Source organism: Mesocricetus auratus, unplaced genomic scaffold (assembly GCF_017639785.1).
Source record: "Mesocricetus auratus isolate SY011 unplaced genomic scaffold, BCM_Maur_2.0 Super-Scaffold_100011, whole genome shotgun sequence".
NCBI classification, from domain to species: domain Eukaryota; kingdom Metazoa; phylum Chordata; class Mammalia; order Rodentia; family Cricetidae; genus Mesocricetus; species Mesocricetus auratus.
The window spans coordinates 67,072,879-67,093,369 of record NW_024429195.1 but is presented as its reverse complement, the minus strand read 5'-3'; the positions used below and the strand labels follow the sequence as shown (position 1 = coordinate 67,093,369).

General features: G+C 38.8%; 1 pseudogene; it reads left to right on the top strand.

Moving 5' to 3' along the window:
- LOC101839000 overlaps positions 1-19,706 on the top strand; it is a 128,677-nt pseudogene extending 108,971 nt beyond the window's left edge.
- The last annotated feature ends 785 nt before the right edge of the window (positions 19,707-20,491 follow it).

Below are 20,491 nucleotides of genomic sequence, written 5' to 3'. Positions count from 1 at the left end.
CCCTCATTTCCCCAGGGAGGGTGAGGCCCTCCATGGGGGTGTCCATAGTCTGTCATTTCATACAGGGCAGGGCCTAGACCCTCCCCCAAGAGTTCAGGTTGAGAGTGCATCTCACATTGTTGGGTGGGAGTCCAAAGTCCGTGTGTATACTCGGGATGAGTACTGATCAACTGCCCAAGGCACAATAGATTACTCAGGCCTTCTCACTGACACCCACATTCAGGGGGTCTTGATCATTTCCATGCTGGATTCCCAGGCTGATGCCTGGGATTCAAGAGCTAACTTTTGCCAGGTCAGCTGTTTCTGGGGGTTAAACCAGCCCAGTCTTAATCCCTTTGGTCATCAGTCCTCCCTTTCTGTTACTGGCTTTCTTGAGTTCAGCTCAGTACTTAATCATGGGAGACTGCCTCTTCTTCCATCAGCCACTGAATGAAGTTTCTGTTTCCCAGACTCTCTGGCCATGGGATTGTAGGCTGGCACTCCCCAGATATATGTCTAAAATCCATATATGAGAGAGTACATGCCATGTTTCTTTTTTTTTTGTGACTGGGTTACCTCACTCAGGATGGTTTCTTCTAGTGTCATTCATTTGCCTGCAAATCTCAGGATTCCATTGTTTTTTCTGCTGAATAGTACTCCATTGTGTAACTGTGCCACATTTTCCCTATCCACTCTTCGGTTGAGGGACATCTAGGTTGCTTCCAAGTTCTGGCTATTACAAATAATGCTGCTATGAACATAGTGGAACAGACATCTTTGTTGTATGAATGGGCATCTTTTGGATATATGCCTAACAGTGGAGTTGCTGGGTCTTGTGGTAGGTTTATTCCCATTTTTCTGAGGAATCTCCATACTGATTTCCAAAGTGGCTGAACCAGTTGATACTCCTACCAGCAATGGAGGAGTGTTCCCATTTCACCACATCCTCTCCACCATAAATTGTCATTTGTGTTTTTGATTTTAGCCATTCTGACAGGAGTGAGTTGTTTTGATTTGCATTTCCTGGATGGCTAAGGATATTGAGCACTTTCTCAAGTGCCTCTCAGCCATTTTAGACTCCTCTATTGAAAATTCTCAATTTAGTTCTGCAGCCCATTTTTTAATTGTGTCCTTTGGTGTTTTAGAGACTTGTTTCTTGAGTTCTTTGTAAATTCTGTCAAATGTGGGATTAGTGAATATTTTTTCCCATTCTGTGGGCTGCCTTTTTGTCTTGCTGACTGTGTCCTTTGCCTTACAGATGCTTCTCAGTTTCAGGAGGTCCCATTTATTAATTGTTGATCTCACTATCTGTGCTAGTGGTGTTATGTTCAGGAAGCTGTCTCCTGTACTAATTCATTCAAGGGTACCACCCACTTTCTCTTCTAAGAGGTTCAGTGTGGCTGGATTTATGTTGAGATCTTGGTCCATTTGGACTTAAGTTTTATGCATGGTGATAGACATGGATCGATCCGCATTCGTCTACATGCCAGCCTCCAGTTATGCCAGCACCATTTGTTGAAGCTGCTTTCTTTATTCCATTGTATATTTTTAGCTTCTTTGTCAAAGATCAGATGTTCATACGTTTGTGGTTTAATATCCGGGTTTTCAATTTGCTTCCATTGGTCTACGTGTCTATTTTTGTGCCAATACCAAGCTGTTTTCAGGACTATAGCTCTATAATAGAGCTTGAGGTCAGGGAGGGTGATGGCTCAGGACATTTCCTTGTTGAACAGGCTTGTTTTGGCTATCCTGGGTCTTTTGTTTTTCCATACAAAATTGATTATTGTTCTTTCAAGGTCTGTGAAGAATTGTGTTGGGATTTTAATGGAGATTGTATTGAATCTGCAGATTGCTTTTGGCAGGATTGCCACTTTTACTACATTGATCCTACCTATCCAAGAGCATGGGAGATCTTTCCATTTTCTGAGGGCTTTTTTAATTTCTTTCTTTAAAGATTCAAAGTTCTTGCGATATAAGTCTTTCACTTCTTTGGTTAGTGTTACCCCAATGTATTTTATGTTGTTTGTGGCAATTGTAAAGGGTGATTTCTCTGATTTCTTTTTCAGCCCTTTTATCATCTGTATATAATAGGGCTACTGATTTTCTTGAGTTGATCTTGTAGCCTGCCAGTTTGCTCATCTCTTCAACATTCTTTCTTCCTCTAAATCTCATTCATCTAGCTTTAAAAGCTACCTAAAAAAAAAAAACTCCCTCTGGTCACAGAGGCTTCCTGCCACTTCCCTTCATGGCTAAACCTGCCTCAGTGGGGGAATTGCCTTCCATCTGGGAGTGTCCTATTTTTCTCTCGTGTTCATTCAGGTTTGAATGGCAAATTTCACTTTTTTATCCAGCTTTGCTTCTACCGTATTTCTTCTCCATACAAATGCCAGCAATCACAATGGCCTGGCTTGGGTGAGTGTCTGTTCAGGACACTAAGGACTGTGCCTATAGAGGCCGCCATCTTGGCTATCTTAACCATGAGGCATAACATGCAGCCTAGCTTGGAAATGTGTTTACTGAGGCCACCATGTTTACCACATGACCTAGCTGTAGACAGGCCCACTCAGTCCAGCCAGCTTCTTCAGGCCAAGCCTGCTGACTGATACAATTCATTTACTTTTTGTCTCTTTTGGACTTTTATTTTTGTCTCTAATTTCATCTTTCACTGGCCCTGCTGTACATGGCTTGTTTATGGAATTCTGTGCCTTTCCAGGGTCCCCTGTTCTATCTATAACAAATCTTTCTTCTCATCACTGTCTGTTTGCTACAAGTGTGAGTCAAACACTTTTACCCAACCCTGTTTAATGAATCTATACGTATGTGTAAAAAATGAGATAAATTTAATTCAACTATACTAAATATCAAATATTTCTAAATTGTTATATCTTTTAAGTGATGATAAACATTTAAAGTTATAAGGGTCTATTTCAAATTAGCAAAGTATTTATACCACCCAGTCATTCCTACAAGCTGTTTACAAAGGTAAAGCTGTGACAAAAGCAATCTTTCTGTAGTCACCAATGTGCTTAAAGAAAGTCACTAAAGATAAATTCTGTCTACTAAAATATGCTAAGCAGACAAAGAGTCCTCAAATGCTCAGAGATCTAGAGAAAATGACATTTAAATGTTTTATTTAAAAGCTTTTTATAACAGCTGCTGGCCAGCTGATGGCTCCACCCCATTTCCTCCAAGAAGACTGGTGGACACTGAGGAAACTCTGCCCACAAAAGTGGCAATGCTGGCCACTGAGCAACCCTGCCCTTCACCTCAACTGCTTCAAAGGACTCTTTAGGCCGTGAACAAGAGGACACTGGAAGCTATTTTCTCCATGTTGCTCAGGTCAATGGTAGGAAAGTCTTCCTAAAGTGTCCCCAATCCACAGGTCTCACTATCAGCAAAAGGCAGGTGTCTTTGGAGCCTCTGACTTCAACAACTGTGGAGGACCTTGGGGGTGGCTGTCCATGCAGTTAGCTAGTAAGTCTCTCATTCTCCAATCTCACATAAAATCTTACCCTTGTCAAGAACTCTGATGCTTTTGACGGCTGGTAGCTTTGCCAGCTTAAAGTTAGAGACAAGGCAAAGCTCTGTCTTAAAACAGATTTCAGGAACAGGTATTCTAAGGTTTGTCTATGTAAGATGGTAATGTAATAAAATAAGTTGAGAAATTAAAAATATAAAGTATGTTCCAGGTTTCTCTTTCATTATACTACTTTTCATACTGTTAACATTAATCAATAATGTTCTGATAAGCTACTAATCTAACTCCAACAGAGTGCTAAACAACTATACCACTATGTAATCATAACTATAATCTAAAATTTAAGGTGCTTTTCTTTTTTTATCATTTTTTATTTTAATTTTAAATAGCTTGTTTTACATGTCAATCCCAGTTCCCTCTCCCTCCCATCCTCCCGCACTCCCCTTCCCCCCCTTCCCTCCCACCCTATTGCCAAATCCTTCCACATAGGGGATATCTAGAGTCTGTCATTTTACTCTTGGTAGGGTCCAGACACTCCCCTAAGAGTCCAGGCTGAGAGAGCATCTCTCTTTGTGCTATAGGCACATGAAGACAGTTTGTATACCAGGGATAGACACTGATCCACAGCTCAGGGCCCCATAGGTTGCCCAGGCCTTCTCACTGACACTCACATTTGGGGGGGGTCCAGATCAGTCCCATGCTGGCCTCCCCACTGTCGGTCTGGGGTCAAAGAGCACTCCCCTGTTCAGATCAGCTGTCTCTGCTGGTTTTGCCAGCCCATTCTTTGCCAATTTGCTCATCACTCCTCTCTCTCTGCCACTGGGTTCCTTGGGTTCAGTTCAGTGATTAATTGTGTGTTTGCCTCTGCTTCCATCAGTCACAGGATGAAGGCTCCTGGATGGTTATAGACATCAAGTTCATTATCAGGGATGGGCATTCGAGGTGGTCTCTCCACTATTGCTTAGCTGGCCAATTGGTGTTATCCCTTTAGATCACTCGAGGTCACTCTGGTGCCTGATCTGTCTTCGATCCTATGATTCCCTCTTCCCCCTATTCTACCCCCACCCCTCAACTTCCTGTTCCCCCATGACCAACTCCCTTCCTCTTTACCCCCTCTATTCTTCCCAGGTCCCACTCCCCCCCTACCCCTCGCCGTGTTCCCCATCCAATGCTTTTCATTGTGCTAAAAATATGTCAGTTTCAAAAATGTTAATGCTTTCACCCAAGTCTTTTCTAACACAAATATAGTGCTGATATGTCTAATACTTATGTTTACACAAACTCAAAGGATTCTTGTAAGTTCCAGAAAGCCAAATTGGACCCATCCAAACAGGTCAGATTCACTCCAGGTATTTTTCAATCTCTCTGTGGTCCTGGGACTCCCTTCCCTCATCTTGGGACCCCTCAGAAGCCCATTCCTCATCTTACAATTTTCCTCTCAAATACCAGGACCTAAGAAAGAAAATTTTAAAGATAATTTTGTCCTCTATTCTTCTAACATCTTGCCAGATCTACAGAGGTGCCAGAGTCCCATACAGCCTGGACTACAGAGAGTTCCATACAGCCTGGACTACAGAGAGTTCCATACAGCCTGGACTACAATAGAACAACCAGCGTGGCAACACCCCAACTTTCTCAGGTTCCCCCAAAGATGATCAATGCCCCCAGGTCAACAGGAAGCAGTCTTAAGAAGTCAAAGTCCTTGATCCTGGACATGCCATGACTAACATCCCCACCTCTTTTTAATCAAAAAATAAAGGTGGGAATGAAAGTTTCAGGCATTAAGATGGCCTGCCCTGTTACCTGGCAGGATGCACTCAGGCAGTACTCTGGTCAGCTCAGAGTTCTGTGAGAACCACACAGGTACGCAGGTGCAAAGGACCCCTTTAAAGGACTGACCCCTGCCAGCTTACACTCTCTTTTACTCTAGTCTTCCTCTCCATCTCATTTTCTCTCTTCCTCTCATCTCTCTCTCTCTCTCTCTCTCTCTCTCTCTCTCTCTCTCTCTCTCTCTCTCTCTCTCTGTCTCAGCTCTGCACAGGTTAGTTACCTCTCACCCCCCTTTCTCTCCCTGTCTACCAATAAAACTCCACATGGGATTACTGAGTCATGGTTTTTATCTTGTTACTGGATAAACCTACACATCTTAACAACGTTGGTTCCCTAAATGGGAAACTAGACATTTTAACAACGTCCAACCCCAGCCTAATCCCCACATCATTCCCCAGGGAGGGTAAGGCCCTCCTTGGGGGAATCTACAGAGTCTGTCATTTCTTCTAGGGAAGGACCTAGGCCCTTCCCCATGCGTCCAGACTGATTGAGTGTCCCTCCATGTGGAATGGGCTCCCAAAGTTCATTTGTATGCCATCGTGAACACTAGTCTACTACCCAAGACCCAAGAGATTTCTGAGGTCTCCTCACTGACACTACATTCATGGAGTCTGGATCAGTCCGCTGTTACCCTCTTAGACATCAGTCTAGGGTTCAAGAGCTCCCCCTTGTTGAGTCAGCTGTCTTTGTGGATTTCATCAGTATGGTCTTGACCGCCTTGCTCATCACTCCTCCATCTCTGTCACTGGGTTCCAGGGGGTCAATTCAGTGTTTAGCTGTGAGTACCTGTGTCTGCTTCCACCAGTCACAGGATGAAGGTTCTAGGATGTCACATAATGTAGTCATCAACCTTATCAGGTAGGGGCTATTAATGTAGTCTCTCTGCTATTACTTAGTTTTCCAGTTGATGTTATCCTTGTACATCTCTGGAAATCACACTAGTGTCAGCTCTCTCCTCAAAACTGTAATGACTCCAAATATTATGGTATCTCTCATCCTGGTCTCCTCTATTGTTATCCCAACTCAACCTTCCTGCTCCCCCATGTCTTCTTCTACCCTCCTCTTTTCCCCCTCTCTTTTTCCTGGTTCCCTCTCTTTTTCCCACATGTTCCCAATCTACTCATGAGATCTTGCCTCTTTCCACTTCTCTGGGATATAATTCATATCTCTTGGGAACCTCCTGTTTCCCAGACTCACTGGTCCTGGGATTGTAGGCTGACACTCCCCTGATCCATGTCTAAAATCCATATATGAGTGAGTACATACCACTTTTTGTGATTGGATTACATCACTCAGGCTGGGTTCTTACAGTGCCATCCGTTTACCTGCAAATTTCTAGATTCTGCTGTTTTTTCCCATTGTGTAAATGTACCATATTTTCTCTATCCACTCTTCAGTTGTGGGGCATCTAGGTTGCTTCCAGGATCTAGCTATTACAAATAATCCAGCTATGAACATAGTGGAACAGACATCCTTGTTGTATGAATGGGCATCTTTTGGATATATGCCTAAGAGTAGAATTGCTGGGTCATGTGGTAGACTGATTCCCATTTTTCTGAGGAATCTCCATACTGATTTCCAGAGTGCCTGCACAAGTTTGCACTCCCACCAACAATGGATGAGTGTTCTCCTTTCTCCATATCCTCTCCAGCTTAAGTTGTCACTGGTGTTTTTGATTTTAGACATTCTGACAGGAGTAAGATGATATCTCAGTGTTTTTTTTGATTTGCATTTCCCTAATGGCTAAGGATGTTGAACACTTTCTCAAGTGTCTCTCAGACATTTTAATCTCCTCTATTGAGAAATCTCTATTTAGTTCAGTCCCCAACTTTTCAATTGGGTCCTTTGGTGTTTTGGAGAATAGCTTCTTGAGTTCTTCAAATTTTGGAGATTAGCCCTCTGTCAGATGTGGGGTTAGTGAATATCTTTTCATAATCTGTGGGTTGCCTTTTTGTCTTGCTGATTGTTTCCTTTGCCTTATAGAAGCTACTCAGATTCAGGAGGTTCCATTTATTAATTGTCGATCTCAGTGTTTGTGCTACTGGTGTTATGTTCAGGAAGCAGTTTCCTATACCAATTCATTCAAGGGTACCTCTCACTTTCTCTTCTAACAGGTTCAGTATGGCTAGATTTATGTTGAGGTCTTTGATCCATTTGGATTTAAAATTTTTGCATGGCGATAGATTTGGATTTATCTGCAGTCTTCTACATGTCAATATAGTTATACCAGCAACATTTGTTGAAGATTCTATCTTTTTTCCATTGTATAATTTTAGCTTCTTTGTCAAAAATCAGCTGTTCATAGGTTTGTGGATTAATCTCAAAGTTTTCAATTCAATTCCACTGGTTTAGTTGTCTTTTTTTGTGCCAATACTAAGCTGTTTTCAGGACTACAGCTCTATAATAGAGCTTCAAGTTACGAACGGTGATGCCTCCCAATGTTGCTTTGTTGAGCAGGGTTGTCTTGGACATCCTGGGTCTTTTGTTTTGCCATATAAAGTTGAGAATTGTTTTTTCAAGGTCTGTGAATAATTGGGCTGGGAGTTTCATGGGGATTTCATTGAGTTTGTAGATTGTTTTGGCAGGATTGCCATTTTTACTTCATTGATCCTACCTATACAAGAGTTGGAAGATCTTTCCATTTTCTCTTATCTTCTTTAATTTCTTTCTTTAAAAACTCAAAGTTCTTGCAGTACAGGTCTTGCACTTCTTTGGTTAGCGTTACCCCAAGGTATTTTATCGTCTGTGTGTCAAATGTAAAGGGTGATATTTGTCTGATTTCTTTCTCAGCCCTCTTATCTTATGTATATAGTAGGGCTACTCATTTTCTTGAGTTGATCTTGTATCCTGCCACTTTGCTGAAGGTGTTAATCAGCAGTAAGAGTTCCCTGGTAGAGTTCTTTGGGTCATGTATGTAAACTATCATATCATCTGCAAATAGTGAAAGTTTGACTTCTTTCTTTCTAATTTGTATCTGCTTGATCTCCTTTTGTTGTCTTATTGCTCTAGTTAGAACTTTGAATACAATATTGAAGAGGTAAGGGGAGAGGGGACAGCCTTGCCTTGCTCCTGATTTTAGCTGAATTGCCTTGAGTTTCTGTCCATTTAGTTTGATGTTGGCTGTTGTTGGGGAAGACTTATGTCAATAAAGCACTGTTGAGCCAATAGGAATCTAGATAGGTGGGACTAGAAGTCCAGGAGGATTCTGGGTAGGAGAAACACAGAGAGTCGAGATGTAACGCCATGGGGTAGGAAGCCCGGAAACTTCTCCGGTAAGAGACATACTTAGATTAACAATTATGGGGTAATTACTTAAGTCAGAGCTAGCCAGTAAGAAACAAGCAAGGCCAACAGCTTCATAATTAATATAGCCTCCTGTGTGTTTATTTGAGACTGATGTGGCTCTAGAACCAGGTGTGCGGAAAGGCTTCTCTCAAGGAAAAAGTTTCTCTTTACTGGCTGTTAGTTTGTTGTATATAGCTTTTATCATGTTTTGGTATGTTCCTGTTATCCCAGATATCTCCAAGACCTTTACCATGAAGGGATGTTGGATTTTTCAAAGGCTTTTTCAGCATCTAATGAGATGATCATGTGGTTTTTCTTTTTCAGATTGTTTATATGGTGGATTACATTGATAGATTTTTGTATGATGAACCATCCCTGCATCCCTGGAATGAAGCCTACTTGATCATGGTGGAGGAGTTTTCTGATGTGTTCTTGGATCTGATTTGCCAGTATTTTTTTGAGTATTTTTGCATCAATATTCATGAGAGATATTGTTCTGAATTTGTCTATCTTAGTTGTGCCTTTGTGTGGATTAGGTATCAATGTTATTGAAGCCTTGTAAAAAGAATTTGGCGAAGACCCTTCTGCTTCTATTGCATGGAATACTTTGAGGAGAATTGGTATAAGTTGTTCTTTGAATTTCTGGTAAAATTCTGAACTAAAGCCATCTGGCCCTGGGATTTTATTGGTTGGGAGACTTTTGATGACTGCTTTTATTTCCTTAGGTGTTAAAGGTCTATTTAAATTGATTATCTGTTCTTAATTTAATTTTGGCAGGTGATATCTCTCCAGAAACTCATCCATTTCCTTTAATTTTTGAATTTTGTGGAGTACAGGTTTTCAAAGTATTACCTGATGATTCTCTGGATTTCCTCAGTGTCTGCTCTTATGTCCCCCTATCCAATCTGAAATGGAGAGTAGAAATACACATGAAATTATTAGAGTACAACAATTCAAAAGAAAGAATATATATCATGCTGTGTATTTAATTCTTGTGTTGCAATGTCTATTATCAACTCTTGCTCTTTCTGTCTGCTGAATATTCTCCAATACACTATAGAAGAAACCCAAGTTCAGTTCTCCGCACAATATGGTGGTTCATAACCATCTGTAAATCCAGTTCTAGGGCACCCAATGCCTTATTTTGACATGAGTTGTCAACAGCCATGCACCTGGTGCAGCTACATACTTGAAAACACATCATTTCAATGCATAAAAATATAAAACATAAAACATTAAGTACTGGCAAGTATATGAATAAAGAAATTTTACAATTGCAGATAAAAATGTAACTTAGTATTACTGTTTTGCAAAACAATGTTGGAGATGTTAAAACAGTTAAAGCATGATCAAATTTTCTTACCCCAATGTTAAGAGAAACTTGTTCACTCAAGTGTCTTTTGCTATACTATGTTCAACAAACAAGAATTTGAAAAAAACCAGACATACCAAATTGAAAAAAAAGAATAAAAGTCATATGCTATACAAAAAGTGAAACATTTTTCTTAATAAAATAATGAAAATCTGTCATTTCTAATAATTCATGGAGTGTAGCCATGATTATATTGAGCAAAATGTAGAAAAAGAAAGACAACTGTCAATGATTTCACTCACTTAGTACTCTTAAAACATTGAAATTCTAATAGTTGCAGAAACATGGAGACTACCAGCTGAGGGGCAGAGTTGACAAATACATACTGTTAAATTTAAAAAGGAATAAAGGATACTCTGATGTGCTTTTGCACCAACCATGTGGAATGACTAAGGAAACAGTGGGGCAGTATGCATTTCAGGGAGCTAGAAGGAACAACTTCCAACATTCAATATAAAGAAATAGATGGTTCAAGAGGTAGCTCTGTTTAATTTGCTTCGTGTTATTGTATGGATTTGGGGTCATTCAGTATTTCACCAGTCTGACAATAAATGATTTTTAAGCAAAGAAGATGCTTTAATTTTTATACTGGTTTCAGATGTATACCCCAGACTGGGGCTTCCCAACTATAGCACATAGCTACACCATTTAGGGGTTTATCAATGCAAAGAACACAAATTGACATTCTGTTTACTTGCAAGCAAGAGTTTTATTAAAATTAAATGGTACTGGCATAACTGGATGCTGGCTTGTAGAAGACTGCAGACAGATCCATATCTATCATGATGCACAAAATGGAAGTCCAAATGTATCAGTGACCTTAACATAAATCCAGCCACACTGAACCTCTTAGAAGAGAAAGTGGGAGGTACATTTGAATGAACTGGTACAGGAGATTGCTTCCTGAATGTAACAGCAGTAGCACAGACACTGAGTTTAACAATTAATAATTGTAATATCCTGAAACTTAGAGGTTTCTGTAAGGCAAAGGACATAGTTAACAAGACAAAAAGGTAGCACACAGAATGAGAAAAGATATTCACTAGCCTCATATCTGACAAAGGGCTGATCTCCAAAATTTACTAAGAACTCAAGATCAAATCTCCAAAACACCAAAGGATCAATCAAAACATGGGGTGCATATCCAAATATAATTCTCAATAGAGGAGTCTAAAATGGCTGAAAGACACTTAAGAAAGTACTCAACATTCTTAGCCTTCAGGGAAATGCAAATCAGAACTCTGAGATACCATCTTACTCCTGTCAGAATGGCTAAAATCAAGAACACCATGACAGTTTATGCTTGAAAGGGTGTAAAGAAAGGGAACACACATTCACTGCTGGCGGGAGTGCGATATCATACAGCCACTGTGAAAATCAGTATGGAGATTCCTCAGGAAAATAGGAATCACTCTATCACAAGATCCAGCAATTCCACTCTTAGGCATATACCCAAAAGATGCGTATTCATACAACAAGGACATGTGTTCCACTGTGTTCATAGCAGCATTATTTGTAATAGCCAGAACCTGGAAGCAACCTAGATGCCCATCAACTGAAGAGTGGATAGAAAAAATGTGGTACATTTACACAATGGAGTACTACTTAGCAGAAAAAACAATGGAATCTTGAAATTTGCAGGCAAATGGATGGTACTAAAACCATCCTGAGTCAGGTAACCCAGTCACAATAAGATAAACATGGTATGTACTTACTCACATATGAATTTTAGATATGGAGCAGGGGATTGCCAGCCTACAATCCTACTGCCAGTGAATCTGGGAAACAGGTAGGACCCTAAGAGAGATATGTAGGAGACCCAAGAGAAGGGTACCACCGGGATCTCCTTAGTGGATTGGGAGCATGGAGGGAGCTTGGAGAAAGACAGGGGGAGAAGGAGGGGAGAAGAGCATATGGAGGAGCAGGAAGGTGGTGTTGGGGGAATAATCAGAGATCTCCAAGGATGACAACAACTGGCAATCCAAGCAATATTGGAGAGGCTACCTGAAATGTCCTTCTCCAATAATGAGATTGACGACTAAGTTATATGCCATCCTAGAGTCTTTATCCAGTAGTTGATGGAAGCAGAGACAGACACCCACAGGTAAACACTGAACTGAACTCCTGGAACCCAATTGCAGGGAGGGAGGAGTGATGAGCAAAGGAGTTAAGACTGGGCTAGTGAAGCCAACAGAAACTGGTGACCAGAGCAAGTAGGAACTCATGGGCCCCAGACTGATGAATGAGAGGCCTGCATGGGACTAATCCCGACCCCCTAAATTTGGGTGTCAGTGAGAACTTGGCAATCTATGGGGTCTAGGGTAGTATTTATCCCTGGCAAATTAATGGACTTTGGGAGCCCATTCCACATAGAGGGATGCTCTCTCAGCTTTGACTGATGACCTAGACCCTGCCCCAGATGATGATGTGGCAGACTTTGGAGATCCCCCATGAATGGTCTCACTCTCCTTGGCATCATAGTGGGAATTGGGTGGGGAGATAGAGGTGTTGGTGGGAGTTGGGGGGTGGGGAAGGGGAGGATGGGGAGGTAGTAGTGATTGACATGTGAAACAAGCTTATTTCTTTTTTTTTTTTTTTTTTTTTTTTTTGGTTTTTCGAGACAGGGTTTCTCTGTGGCTTTGGAGGCTGTCCTGGAACTCACTTGGTAGTCCAGGCTGGTCTCGAACTCACAGAGATCTGCCTGCCTCTGCCTCCCGAGTGCTGGGATTAAAGGCGTGCGCCACCAACGCCCGGCACAAGCTTATTTCTAATTTAAATTAAAAATTATTAAGTAAAGAACCACACAAAATTGTACAGGACCAGCAATTATAATCACTAACTCTTAACAACCCTTAGCATTTCCAAGTCTCATTTCGTATTAATGTTAACCATCATGGTTACAGCATAACTTCTGTTCTCATAAAGTGGTTGAGAGAAAGAGAGGCAGACATACACGCAAACACACACACACACACAGAGAGAGAGAGAGAGAGAGAGAGAGAGAGAGAGAGAGAGAGAGAGAGAGAGAGAGAGAGAGAGAGAGGAGAGAGAGAGAGGGAGGGAGAGAGGAAGGAACACACAGAGAGAGGGAAAGAAAGAGGAGAGAGAGAGATGGGAGGTAGGTAGGGCCCTTTTTAAAGGGAACATAGTGAATAGCCACAGGTAATGCTCTTAGTGGCAGCAGCTGCCGGCATATCCTGTCAGAACTCCAAAGGCAGGCCTGCACAAATGCCTAAATATTGACACTATTATCAAGGAAACAGGAAATTATTGCTCTTAATGATCACATTTTATTGGAAAAGTTCAGTGTAGCAGATTTCCAATATACTTTTTATTCTTTTTTCATATTTTTTATTTACCTTTTTATGCATGTCACTTTCAGTTCCCTCTCCCTCCCCTCCTCTCCCACACTTCAATTCTCCCAACCCATTATTCCTGGAATACAGAAGGACTCTGGGAACCCATACCACATGGAGGGATGTTCTCTCAGCCTGGACACATGAGGAAGAACCTGGGCCCTTCCCGGGATGATGTGACAGACCCTGAAAATATAATTTTTATTCTTTGTTTGATTGTTAGCTATAAAAACTGAAGACTTGTTTTGTACAATTCGGTACTCTAATTCAAGCTTATTTCTCTGATATTTCAGATTCTCATGAGACATTTGATCAGAGAACATGTAATGAAGATTTATCTGTGAGTGACAAATTCATCAATCATTCAGTCTCTGTTTCAAGGCTAAGGAATGTTATTATGTTTCAGAATTTGGTTTAATGTATGGAATTTCAGTATATAGGAAAAAATAAGTCATCAAGTCTTAATTCTGAGGGGGTGACATCTACCATTTAAGTTAAAATACACACACACACACACATTCACTTGTTTTTTTAGATAGTGATTTTAATACAGTTTTTAACATACCGTTTATAACCTATGTTTGATTTTAGATTTGTTTTGTACATACTTTTACTCTATTTATAAATTTTGAACTTACTTTAGTATCACAAGTCAAGAAATAAAATCAGAAACAAAAATGCAATAGTGGAATACCCTACATATAATGTCGGATATCTAGACAGGTTGTAGAAATTGATGAGAAAAGAGTGTGAAATGGACTGCTCCAATATCTAGCTGGTATAGGGAGACCTGAGAGTCATCTGGAATCCCAGAAAGGAAGCTAAGCATGAGGGAAGTTGGTGGAAAGTAATGGAGAAAAGAAGTGCATTAAGCAAACACTACCAAGGTGATTACCACATTCTGGTTCAAAATAACTCCGTTGAAACAATTTCCCTCATCTATTTCAATTTTCAGTGCAACTGTTCACCTGACAGCTACAGACTCCTGACTTCTTTACCAAAGAGATTTTTCTGGATAATTTCTAAAGTGTATTTGTGAAAGCTGAGTACCAGGAAATAAGAAATTACTCTACTATTATATAAATTATGTCCAAGCAATCATAACTTCAATATAAAGCTAACTTAGAAATATCTCTCCTAGTTTTAGCACTCAGGTCTAATGGTGGGATTATGGGTAGAGTTCCTTTGTTTGTAATAAGAACTCCCTATTCATTAGAAACATTTCATAGATTCACAAGGAATTTTCATTTTTGTAAAAGTAAACGGGAAAGATGGAGATGTTGTTTCTTAAAGAGTGAAACTGATTTTTCTAAAGTGAGCTTGAATTTGATGTTGGTGGAGAGCCTTTTATGGTGCCCAATTTTACATAACAGGAAAATTTGTCCACTAAAGCCATGGATAATAACTGTGCCTCATTATTTTGAGAACTGGTCACACACATTGGATATGTCTACAGCTGAATTATTAATATTGTTGCTTACTGTATGCTATGTCAGTATGCCAAATGAGAATTTACAAGGTGTTTAGAGATCAATATTAACACAAGAAACAATTTTATGTTCTGCAAGATTTCCTTACAAGAACACTTTTCTTTTAAAATATGGATATTATAATTGACTTAGATGTGTTTCTTTATTAAAAATAATTTGCAGTTGTGTCTATAGGATGAGACTAAATATAAGTTTGGAAAAGTCTGCAAAATGCATCCTATTTTAATAACACAGAAGGTGCAAATTTAACTATTCATGTTCTTCATCTTTACCAACCTTCGGAAGCCTGTGGGGTCTCAATCACACAGTGCCAGGATTTAATAGTGGAGAAACTTAATGAGAAAAATCTTCAGTGTTTCTGCTTAAATATAGTGTCATTTGAAATTAATGCACTATGTACCTGTTTTGAGGTATAGATACTAATAAAACATGGAATCTAATATATAATTTGGCTTTTCAAAGATTTTATTATATAAAATTTGCATAGGATTTTATGTGATGCAAAAGAGTAAAACTAAAAATGATCAAATTATTATAGCAATTAGTACTAAATATTTTACTTATTGCAAGAATAAAATTTACTGAAAATACCTCTAAGTTTATGCTTTTGTAAACTATTTAAAGCTGCTATAACAAATTGGACTTTCTGAAACTGTGTAAGTGCTTGGATGTCTCTGCGTAGTTAGGTCCATTTATTTATGTACTTGTATGTTTCTTATTTTGGTTTATTTTAGTAGTATTTGGAACACCAGGTGATAAATAGTACTATGATGGAGTTTATACTCAATGAGGATTCTATGGTTTAATCACACAACTGTGTTTACTTTTCATGTAAGTGTGCTCAGTGAAGTCACTGAAATATCTGCCAGATTAGAAAGCTAGAGACAGGATTGTAATCTGCACAATATTAAGAACTGAAGATGCACAGAAAAGTAAATTTGACTACGCCAGGGATCAAAAGTTTTGTAATCCATTCTTTGTTTGGAGGAATGGATAATTATTTGTCTCCTATTTACAGATTAATTTTATATTTATAGTATTATTTGCATGAATTTAAACCCTGGTTCTCTGTTTGTGTTTTATCTTTATGACTTGCTTCTGTTGCAAAAGGGAGTATTTTTGGTGAGGAGTGAGAAAGATGCACTATTTTATTTGTTCCAGAATAAATAGTTACAAAGCACTTTATTCTATAACAATTCAGCAGAATTACATGAAAATCTCCTCCTCTATGTTTTGTGATATTTTAAGCCATAGCTCTTACTTTGCTTTCTAGAACTAGGCGTGATTTCCCTGCTATAGTGTCAGACTTATGTACAATCACATAGCTCTAGGTTATGTCTAATTATTATTATTTGGGGCAAAAATATGATCTACTAAATAAATTATACTGTTTTCACAGTGGCACTTATGTCTCTTAGATTCCCTAAGTAGCATCTATGGCACTATGAGAGCTAGTCAACAAGAGAAAGCCTCCAGTCAATAACTCATTGATCTCTCCAAGTCCTTTGTCTAATGAGGGCAGTATCAGCAGCAATAGGGCCTTATCCCAAAGTTCTAGAAGACAGCCAAGGTGAATGACAGAAGTCTGTATTGAGTCAAGGTTCTCTTAGAAGCTCTGATGAGCAACACAGAGTATCACACACCCAGCATATATATTTTAACTTATTTGGTTTATCCTTTAAAAAAATTTAGAGAATTGTATTGCTTATTAAATATTTTCAAAATTTGCTTATAATTTTTGACATTCACTTTGACATACACTTTATAGGACAAAGACCAGCATCTATTTTGTTTTCATTAGTAACAGTAATGTGAACTTTGGATAAATGAAATATTTATACACCTGAATTCAACCAGTGAAGATGCATTTGGTAAAAAAAAACATTTAGCATTTTATTATGTCATATTAGAATCTCTGAAGAAATAAAACATAAAGCTAATTAAGTAATAATTTCACAGATCTTCTCTCCATTTTATTAGTTCTCATTGACCATAGAAAATACTGAGATTCATAATGTTCAGTGTGACACATATTTTCAATGTAAATTTGCATAAAGTATGCTAATTTAGTAATTAGCTAAATAATAATTTAGGAAAGTCAAATCATAATGCCAAATAATATTAGTGAATTTACATAAATGTCTATGATATGGAGATGATTTGACACATTACACAAGTTATATGGTTTTTGCAAGTTATTGATATAATCATATTAAAAATGACATTTTTGCCTGCTTTTGGAACTCATTTCCTGACTGGCTGCCATGTTCAACTTTGATACAATATTTTTTGCTCCATCATATCATATTGTATTTTGTCAAGGTAGTTTGTTTTCTCATAGAAGCCTATTATTTCTTATGAGAGACAGAAATGGAGTGTTTCTGAACATGAGGGGAGGTGGAAGGGGCTGGGAGGAGTATAGGGAGGGGAAACTGTAATCATTATGTATTCTATGGGAAAACAATCCATTTTCAATTTTTGAAAACAGAATTATATTTACATTGTTCATAGTCTAAAAGAGAATTTTAGTCTTGTTGCACTGTTTGCCTTAATGACATTAATATTTATTAGTCAATGTGACCAACATTTTGCATTTCTCAAGTAATATGAAGTGATTAATTTTCCTTAGTATATTGGAAATAGACACTTATGAGCCACAGGAAACAAGTGTTTTACTCTCCATGCATAGTAACGAAAGACTGTAATTTGACAAGTACAAAAGTCTGGTTAAAGAATCTCTTGCAGATTTGATTAGAACTTTGCTTATCTTTTGAGAGCAACATTGAAGAAGAATCTGCCTTTTCTATGGTATGATTTTTCCAAGAAATTATATAATTTAGCAGATTAGCCAAATGTGGTCATTCAATAATGCACATTAGAAAAAAAACTTATTTAACTGTGGTATAAATGTGGAAAAATATTATTGGTGCAATTTAATTAATAGACTGTCCAAAGATCAGAATGCATGCTGGTATTTCAATCTCAAACACTCTATATCAAAGGTGCACTGCTCAATATATCTTTCATGTAAAATGTTTATGGGGTCCCTTAATAACTTATCTGGTGGTATAAGACATTCCTCTGTGAAATATCTGGCAATGCTTCATTTCTGATATATGACCATAACCCAGAAACAGTGTGGCTAGAGATGAGTTGTGCTAACTACACTCATTGTTTTCCTAGCCACTTTGTAAATATAAGTAATTATTTCTATTGTATCTATGACATTGTTTTCTGCCTATTGTTAGGCTTTCTGGTAAATTATATCGTATATATTTTGAAACAAACTGTAATAGCTAATAATATAATGCCCTTTTAATTTGAAGTCTCAGAATCTTTAGTGCTCAGGCAAGTAAAATTACTGGAATTTATGTAAGGTATTCAACTCAATTAGATGCAGGATAATCCATCCTCCAAAGCAATCAACTCAAAATACTATGGTTTTATTATTTTGTACCTATGTACCTATGCATGCAGATGCTTATATACCCTGAATATGTGTGTATCAGAGAATAACTTGGGGAAGTAGGTTTTCACTTTCTACCATAGCTACTTTATGGATTAAACACACGTCCTTGGGTTTGGTGGAAAGCAAAATAAACTTCTGAGCTGCCTTATAAATCCCAGATTCTTTTTTGTCACTGTCTGTAATTCAAGTACCCTATCTATTTAGATGATAGTCTAAATAATGTTACACTCTATGCAAATCCCTGAGCTGTGTATTTAAATACATTCTTAAGAAATTAATCCTAGGATAAGTAATATTTAGACATGCCTATGTTTCAATTAAATAGTACTTTAACATCAAGTTAGCTCACCCAGTGCAGTTTGTTTTCCTACGGAAACACTACCTTGTGGAATATTCTCGGTATCCCCACTTCACATAGCTAGGCCAAAACCTTGGATCCATTCTTCTTGGCTGGGAAGCTCTGATGCAGTGTGTTCTGATGTTTACATCGATTCAATGGGATATGCGTTCACACTGCCTCTGTTTAAATACATAGGGAGCAGCTGAGTTGGGAGCTATGTCCACTACCCTACTATCAGCACTGCCGTACTCTCTGTAGTAAGAATCAAAACACTGGATATAATAACGCAGCATTCATTAGCAGGAATACTCTCCTCAGCAAAGCAAAGCTCATCTACTACTATTTGTTTGCTTTTATTTATGGTCTTATTGGTTCTTGCAGTGATGTAGTCATGGTGAATTCTTCTTGGACACTAAACCATATTCTCTCGCTGTTGAAAGTTGGCCAATGCACTAACATTGTTTATCCACCTTGTGATGTGCAGACATTTCTGGACATCACCTTACATGAGAAAAAGGTGACCTCAGGACATTTGCTGATTTCCATTGGCCAGTTCAATCCTGAAAAGAATCACGCTTTGCAGATCAAAGCTTTTGCTACGTTGTTAAAAGAGAAGGCAGCTGAGTCACACCCTTCCCTTAAACTTGTCCTTATTGGACGGTATCGAAACAAAGATGATGAGCTTCAAGTAAGCCAGCTGAGAAAACTATCAGAGAATTTGGGAGTCCAAGAAAATGTGGAATATAAATAAACATTTCATTTTATGAATTGAAGAATTACCTGTCTGAAGCAACAATTGGGCTGCATACCATGTGGAATGAGCATTTCGGGATCGGAACTGTCGAGTTCATGGCAGTTGGCACAATTATCCTTGCTCACAATTCAGTAGGCCCAAAGCTTGACATTGTCATTCCTCATGAAGGACAAATAACTAGATTTCTGACTGAGAGTGAAGAAAGTTATGCTGAAACCATGGCTCATATTCTCTCTCTGTCTGCACAAAAGAGGCTTCAAATCAGAAGGACTGCTCCAGCATCTGTGAGCAGGTTTTCTGACCAGGAGTTTGAAATGCCATTCTTGTCTTCTGTGGAGAAGTTACTCACGTAATGCCAAATCTGTAACATTCTAGATATTTCCTACAAAGAGGAGGTGGGAGTGGAGCAGAGGTAGAGCCTTGTGCTTGTTGTGTGCAAGATCCTGCATTCCCTCTCCAGCATCAAAAAGTAAGAGGAGATGCTTCATTTGGAAATACCTTCACATGTAAATATTTTCTGAATGCATTCCTTATTGTAATAAAGGGAACCTGAGCAATATTCTCATCAGTGTATGATACACACACACACACACACACACACAAACATACACACAAGGTAGTATTTAACAAAATTACAAAATTAGCTGTATGGAAACAGTAATCTCATGTAGCTTAATGTGCATTAGTATTTTGTCTCAAAATCTGAACAGTGCAAATGTCAGAGAAAAAAATTATCAATCAAATTTTTATATACTCATCTTTTTTCTTAATCTCTTCCTTCCCCTGTTTTAATCCTTGAATGGTCTTGCCTGCACCTCCCAGAATGCTAAGAATGTAGGAATGCACTAACAAGTCCAGTGGATATTGGAACCCGCCACCTCACAGAGGCTAGACAAGCACTCTACCAACTGAGTTACATGCTAAGCCCCACATCCTGCTTTTCAAATCACTTTACTTTAGAAGACAGCTTGCTGGGCTTGTATTTATTTTATGATGCTGGAGATAGAATGTAGAGCCTCAAAGTGTGAAGCAAGAGTAGGGACATTTGAATTCCTAGCACTGAGCCAATCTCAGCCAGACTTCCCCCCAGAGGAAAGGGAAGTACCAAGAGAAACAGAAGGTAATCGCTGGCACTTTG